This window comes from Suncus etruscus, chromosome 1, assembly GCF_024139225.1.
Source record: "Suncus etruscus isolate mSunEtr1 chromosome 1, mSunEtr1.pri.cur, whole genome shotgun sequence".
Taxonomy (NCBI): Eukaryota; Metazoa; Chordata; class Mammalia; order Eulipotyphla; family Soricidae; genus Suncus; species Suncus etruscus.
Window position 1 is genome coordinate 158,067,085 of NC_064848.1, and position 7,598 is coordinate 158,074,682.

General features: G+C 44.4%; 1 long non-coding RNA gene across 1 annotated transcript in view; it reads left to right on the forward strand.

Annotated features, from left to right (window-relative positions):
- The window catches only part of LOC126021746 (uncharacterized), a 103,970-nt gene extending 97,999 nt beyond the window's left edge, over nucleotides 1-5,971 (forward strand). Inside the window, exon 2 of the long non-coding RNA XR_007500229.1 lies at nucleotides 5,842-5,971. This is a non-coding gene — a long non-coding RNA (uncharacterized LOC126021746). The remainder of the gene's footprint in view (nucleotides 1-5,841) is intronic.
- Nucleotides 5,972-7,598: the final 1,627 nt, after the last annotated feature.

Below are 7,598 nucleotides of genomic sequence, written 5' to 3' on the forward strand. Positions count from 1 at the left end.
AGCCTGCAAGGAGCAATTTCTGAGCGCAAAGCCAGGAGTAACCCCTGTGCACCACCGGGTGTGGCCCAAAGAAAACAAAACAAAAAATAGAAATAAAGAAGGTTGGTAGGTTCTGTCCCCAGAATGGGAATGCTGAGAAAATGGAGAGGCCTCTTAAGTTGGCCATTTTTGTTTTGTTTTGTGGCCACATCTGGTGGTGGTCAGTGGTTGCTCCTGGCTCTGTGCTCAGAAATCGCTCCTGGAAGGCTCGGGGGACCATATGAAATGCCAGGGATCAAACCCAGGCTCATCCTGGTTAGGCTGCATGCAAGGCAATGCTGTGCTATCTCTCCAGCCCAAATTGGCCATTTGGATTAGGTTTAAGATTTTGGTTCTTGTGGGTCTCTTGTAGTTTTTGGATAGGGGTTCACCTAGGTAGACCTGAGGGTAAGTTACTTTGAAATGGAGGTTGAATGTTGATGGCCCCTGTTCCTTGTGTTTTATTACAACTGTTGATCACTGCTCAATCATTATTCTGAGCAGGCAAGTGTGTGGGATTTGTGCTTTTGGAGGGGGGACTGTGAAGGGAAACACCCAATGATTGTGCTTAGATCTTACTCCTGGCTCTGCACTCAAGGATCGCTCCTGGTGGTGCTCAGGGGACCACATGGGATGCCGGGAATTGAACCCAAGTTGGCTGCATGAAAGGCAAATACCCTGCCCTGCCATACTATCATTCCAGCCTCGTCTTGCATTCTTGAATATTTTTGAATGCTTGGAGCGATTTTTGTGTCAGATATTCTGAAAAGACCGTCTTCCTTTCTTCTGACCTCCCAAATCCCAGCCCTGATGTTTTCCTGAGCAAACAAAAATAAAAAAATAATAAAGCATGTCCCCAACTTAAGGTTTTATTTTTCGTTTTTGGGCCACACTTGGTAGCACTCAGGGGTTACTCCTGACTGCACTAAAAACTTGCTCCTGGAAGGCTCGGGGAACCATATGGGATGCCAAGGATCCAACTCAGGTCCATCCCAGGTGGACCGCATGCAAAGCCAACGCTCTACAGCTGTGCTAATTGCTCCAGCCCCTATCCCCCTATCTTTTTCTTCTTTTGAGCTCAGGTGACCTGGGGGCCTCTCGTAGGGTTTTGGTTCAGTGATGCCAGGATTACTTTGATCATCCCAGCAGTATTGGATGTGGGGGGGCTTCTGGGTTATACTCAGTTATGGCCAGGGGTTTTCAGGGTAGCACCTGGTGACACTCAGGGAACCATGACAGATACTGAACTGGGGTTGCCACATGCAAAGGTTTTAAGCCTGTGCTATTTGGCTTGTTTTGTTTCTGGGCTTCAGCCAGCAGTTCTGGTTTAAACCTTACACCTTGGTTCTGCTTTCACGGGTCAATCTTGGCTGTGTTCAGGAGACGATATGGAGTGTTGAACCTGGGTTAGTTGCTAATTTTAGGCTTTTTTTTTTTTTTTTTTTTTTTTACTGATAGGTTGGATAGCTACTGATGTTTAAAGGGTAGTTCACAGCAGTGCTCAGGGTACGATGTAGATCAAGCCTGGGTCTTCACTAGACAAAGCATCCACACCAATCCAGACCTATCTCGCCACACCCAGAGTTTTATTTTCTTTCCCACATCTGGTGATGCTCAAGGGTTACTCAAAAATCCTGACTGCGGGCCCGGAGAAATAGTGCAGCGGCATTTGCCTTGCAAGCAGCCAATTCAGGACCTAAGGTGGTTGGTTCGAATTCCGGTGTCCCATATGGTCCCCCGTGCCTGCCAGGAGCTATTTCTGAGCAGACAGCCAGTAGTAACCCCTGAGCATTGCGGTGTGTGGCCCAAAAACCAAAAAAAAAAAAAAAAAAAAATCCTGACCGAACTCAAAAATCACTCCTAGCCTGTGATCAAACCCAGGTTGATCATGTGTATGGCAAATGCCCTCCCTGCTGTGCTATTGCTTTCGTTTGCTCTGTTTATGGGCCACACCCTGCAGTACTCGGGTTACTCCTGGCTATGCGCTCAGAAATCGCTCCTGATTTCTGGGGACCAGATGGGACGCCAGGGGATAGAAACGAGGTCTGTCCTAGGCAAGCGTTTGCAAGGCGCACCTTCCCTCTAGTACCACCATTTTGGCCCCCATATGCTATTTTTTAATAACTTAAGTGTTTAGGGGACTGGAGTAATAGCATAGCGGGTAGGGCTCTTGCTTGGCACATGGGTTCAATCCCTGGCACCCCATATGGTCTCCTGAGCCCTGCCAAAAGTGATCCCTGAGCACAGACTCATAAACACTGAGCACTGCTGGAGGTGGCCAAAGGACCAAAAGAAGAAGAAAAAAGTCATAGGACCAGATAGCTTAAAAGGCTGGAGTACACGCCCTGTATAGAGGTCAGCATTTCAATCCCTTGCTTTGTTTTGACACAACCCCCCCAAGATCTCCCCTTCATGTGTTTACAAAAACTTTTGTAACAAACCTCTGCCATTGCAGGCAGGCACTCACACTCAGTGGTCTTTAAAGATTATTCCTGATCATATTCAAGTGACCTCTAGCTGTGCTGTGTTGGAGATTTGAACGAGGATCCCCCTAGCATGCAAGGAAAGTGTCTCAAATCTCTACTATTTCTTCCCTGCCCAACCATCATTAAATAATTGAGAATTGTTAACTGTTATGTATTCTTCCTAATGGAGCTATTTCCTTATCCCTACTTTCAACCTCTAAACCAGTGTCTCAGACCCTGTTTTTTCTGACCCTGGCCTTGTAAACAGCCAACCTGGGTTACAAACCAGAATCCCGTGATTTCCCCAAACATTTCTATTTTTTTTTTTTTTAAAGGAGAGGCAGAGGGCTACACTGGTGGTGTTCAGGTTACTCCTGGCTCTACATTCAGGAAATCACTCCTCCAGGCCTTGAGGGCTTGGGGGACCCCCATGGGAGCTGGGGATTGAATCCAGATTGGTAGCATGCACGGGAAGTGCTCTACCCACTCTCATCTCTTTAGTCCCAATGTATCGGATTTCCTTAAGCAGTATGTTTGCCTGCCTTAACAGAGTATTTCACATCCCGTTTGAGGAAAGACACCCACCCTTGATGCCTGTTTGACAGTCGAGACATTTATTCTGAGTCACAGGTGAAAACTGCATAAGTGGAGGTATACGACATATTGCTTTGGGCTTGCCAGAAATAATTTGAGTGCAGAGCCAGGAGTCAGCCCTGAGCATTACTGAGTATGACACCCCTCATAAAAAAAAAAATCAGAGGTCACTCAGGACAGCTAGCCTGAGAAGCTTTCCTATAGAATGAGGATACTACTAAAATGCAAGTGTGACTGAAGTAATTCTTGCTTATTCCTAGCATTCACCTGATAGCCTAATGGCCACCCCAAAGACTTGATAGTGGAGCATGTGATATTGAGGTGGGATATTGAGCATGTGATATTGTGGGGGAGGGGGGTTGGAACCTATCCAGCAGCGCTCAGAAGTTACTCTTTGATCAGATACTGCTCTGGCAGGTTTGGGGGGACTGTACAGGATGACAGGGATCGAACCAGAGTCCATCCAGGTTAGCCGCATGCAAGCCAAACGCCCTACCCACTATGCTCCGGCATTTACATTTTTATTTTTAATTTTTGGGCCACACCTGATTGTATTCGGGACTTCTCATTCTGCGCTCTGGAATCACCTGATAGGATTTGGGGAGGGGGCATATGGCATACTGAGGATCAAAGCTTAGTTAACCATATGCAAGGCAAGTTCCTTGAGTATGGTATTGTTTCTAGCCCCTGGATAGTTAAATAAACAAAGCACAAACACAACAAAACTTGTTGGGTTCTACCCTGTTATGAGACATTCTCAGCTGATGCTGTTGCTGCTGGCTTCAAACACACAGAGAATGTTTCATAGGATTCTGATGTAGTTGAGACTAAATCTGCAAGCAAAATCAAATGTCAACGGAGATTAACCAGGAATAGTTAGCATCCGGGAGGCCAGGGGGTAAATGCAGCACCTTTTCTCTAAAACCTTCCATTTTGTCCATTTTTCATTTTTTCCCCCATTTGTCCTATTATATACAGCCACAACCATGAATTATGGGAGCTTGACTTGAGACATGCCAGTATGTTTTGGAGAGCTAATTGCAATTTAGAAGTGTCAAGGGGCACAGCAGTAGGGCATTTCCCTTGCATGCCGCTGTTCCATGATGGATGGTGGTTCGAATCCAGGCACCCCAGATGGTTCCCCCCAAGCTTGCCAGAAGTGATCATTGTGTGCTGCCAGTGTGGCTGGCGAGCTGACCCAAAGACAAAAACAAACAAAAAATACAATGAGTCAAATGCTGAATTACCATAGGTAAAGTGGCTGGTGGTGGTGGTGTCCTTATCTGGATGGCAATCTAGAGGAAAAGAAGCCCTGTGAGGAAATGTAAATCAAGTTTAAGGTGAAAAACCTTTCTGGGGCCCGGAGAGATAGCACAGTGGCGTTTGCCTTGCAAGCAGCCGATCCAGGACCAAAGGTGGTTGGTTCGAATCCCGGTGTCCCATATGGTCCCCCATGCCTGCCAGGAGCTATTTCTGAGTGTAGAGCCAGGAGTAACCCCTGCTGGGTGAGACCCAAAAACCAAAAAAAAAACCTTTCTGAGTGGGGGCTGTGAGTCTGTTGGGACTTAAGTGGGTAAGACACTTGCCTTGCCTGCTTTTGACCCAGGTGTGATCCCTAAGCATTGCTAGGTGTCGCCCTAAAACCAAACAAAAGACCAAAAGAACTTTTTTCTTTCATCTTGCACCCTTACCCGTCAGTGGTCAGGGATACCTGGTGGTGTTCAGGAGACCACACGTGGTGCTGAAAATCAAAGCAGAGTGAGGATGTGTTTAAGTTGTACTTTCCACTCTGACCCTAACTTCAAGCAAATGTCTTTAGTGCTCTTGACTGATTTATTTGTAGGGGGGTTATTCCTCTGGTCTTTCTAAAGAGAGGCATCCCTGCATCCTTACAAATAAAAAAAAAGTATTTCATGGGTGCCCAAAGAACCCTTGGGTAGTCTGGGGGAGTTGGGGGTGGGCAGCACACGACAGATCTCCAAGAATCAAGGACAATGGGCAAAGAGAATGAATAATCAGTAACAGATCACTATGAGGCTGAAATATTTTTTGGATATAATTTCTAGTTTTGGCTCTCTAGCCTCTGCAAATGTTGGGAGAGAGCTAAAAGCCTTTGTGGCTCCTGATTTCTTCCTTCAAATAGGGGGAGTAAAGGGGTTCCCTGAAGCAGTGTTGACAATGCATTAGAGAAGTCTGGTGCACCACTTCTGAACTTGCGTCTTACTCTTTTCATGGCCAGTACTGAACAAAGGCCTATTCCTAGTAGGAATCCATTAAGACTTGATTCTAGACACTACACACATACACACATTACATCTAGTTTTATAGGCATTTAATAGTTTACCAATTGGTACAATAAGATTTTTTAATATGCAGAAAACATGAATAAATTTTGTTTTACACAGTCTGAGAGAGCAACAAATCTTACTGTAAAACACAAGAGCAATATTATATACATTCCTTTACTGATTTTTTTTTAAAATTGTGTCAATATCTTTAGTTAACTCTTACAATCTGGGGAACTGTTTTCTCCAATCACCTCTGCAATGTTCAAAGAATCAATGCTTGCCTTCATGTCAGTGTCGAAATCAACTTTTTTTTTTTTTTTTTTTTTTTTTTTTTTTTTTTTTTTTGGTTTTTGGGCCACACCCTGTGACGCTCAGGGGTTACTCCTGGCTATGCGCTCAGAAGTTGCTCCTGGCTTCTTGGGGGACCATATGGGACGCCGGGGGATCGAACCGCGGTCCGTCCTAGGCTAGCGCAGGAAAGGCAGGCACCTTACCTCCAGCGCCACCGCCCGGCCCCCGAAATCAACTTTTAACTTGGAAGATTTTGTTTCTATCTTCAGAGTGAGCTGTAGGGATGCCTGAAGGATAGGCAGGACAAGAAAGCAGCTACTTACATGATACAGTGGAAAGATAAAAAGGCAAGTTCAGTCCAGTCATGACTTGTAAATCCAGCTTGCCCTCCCTCACACCCCACTGGAAAAGGAAACCATAACTTCCTCGCCAATTCATACATGTTTCTCTAATCAGGCGATTTTTCTTTGCTTCTCCTAGATCACTATATTGGACTTATATACAGCTGGACAGAACGAGTAACCATTTTTAAGTGCCTTTTCCTTCACCAATTTTAACTTCAGTTGCTTCAGGATTTATCAAGCCATCACTGTCAACAAAACAAATATCCTCTACCTTTAAATAGTTTTTCTTCAAGTGAATTAAAGAAAAACTATCTGATGCATTACTTTACCTGGAAGTTCACATAGAAACAAAGAGGCAAACAGGAGAGCAGGGCACTGACAATAGGAGACTGGGCTTGGTGATCTAGAGCCAAAGCTTCCAAAGACTACAGCGAGTGCTCCACAGCCTGGACGACTTGCTAACACTAGGAATTTTAGAGCAGTGCTCTGGGCACACCATTGGTCACACCACACATAGACAAAACAGGACGGTGTTAGTCTCCCAAAGTGCAAGACGCCATGTCATAAAGCAATGTTCTCCAAGTGATGTCTAAGCCAGGTTCCATGGCTTGCACTTTCAATTTCAAGAGTGCAGCTAGGACCTCTCGGGCACGATATATAGGGTGGCACTGGAATGTCTGTTTTAACACACACACAAAGTCAATTTTGAAGATGCAATTCTACCAGTTTTTTATTTCTTAAATAGTGGTCAAATTGATTGAGAAAGTGACACAGCAGCAGTGAACCTCTAACCCAATTAAAAAATTCCTCTACTTACAATCCAAACCAGTAACCTCATCAGTGTCCTTATCCCAGGCAAGGCACAGGGTCAGACAGCAGACAGAGAAAACAAGAAAGAGGAAGAAAGGGCATCAAAAGGGCAGTGTCAAACAACAATGCAGGAAATTTCTGCAAATCCGATTCCAGATTGTGGATGGATCACTCTCCCCCACCCCCTTTATTATTCAAACAGGGTTCATTACATGTGGATCCATGTTGAGGACCATCCCTGAGATTCAATGTTTGCTGCTTCTTAAATGGAGAAATTATCTGGCAACTCAACTAAGCAGCAGGCTGTGGCAATCTCCCAAGTAAGGATAACTTTTTGAGTTTATAGAGAGTAATAGTTATTCCTCCTTGGTCAACAAAAGTCACTGCTGCTGGGGAAAAAAAAATCCAGTGGACAGCAGCTTTGTTTCGGTACCTTTTTTTCCCTTTATTGTTCATATGAGAGATTTCTAGATGTTGTGGCTTACCCTTAAACAATTTGTTGCTACATGCTAAAAATGAATTAAAATGTAAGACATTTATACATGTACAAACAAATGTTAAGATGCACCATTTCTATGTACTTATGTCTTAGAATAAGTAGCAGCAGCAAACAAGAACAAAGATATCTTTCATAACTTTTGTAGAAAAATCCAGTCAGAACAGCTAAGTGGAAACAAAAAAAAAAAAAGACTTCTCAATGAGCAGGGTTGTGAGGCAATATTGTCCTGAAAGTTATTATATTTAAGGAATTAGCTTAAGTTGTGGTTTTTGTCCTCAAAAGAGCCATT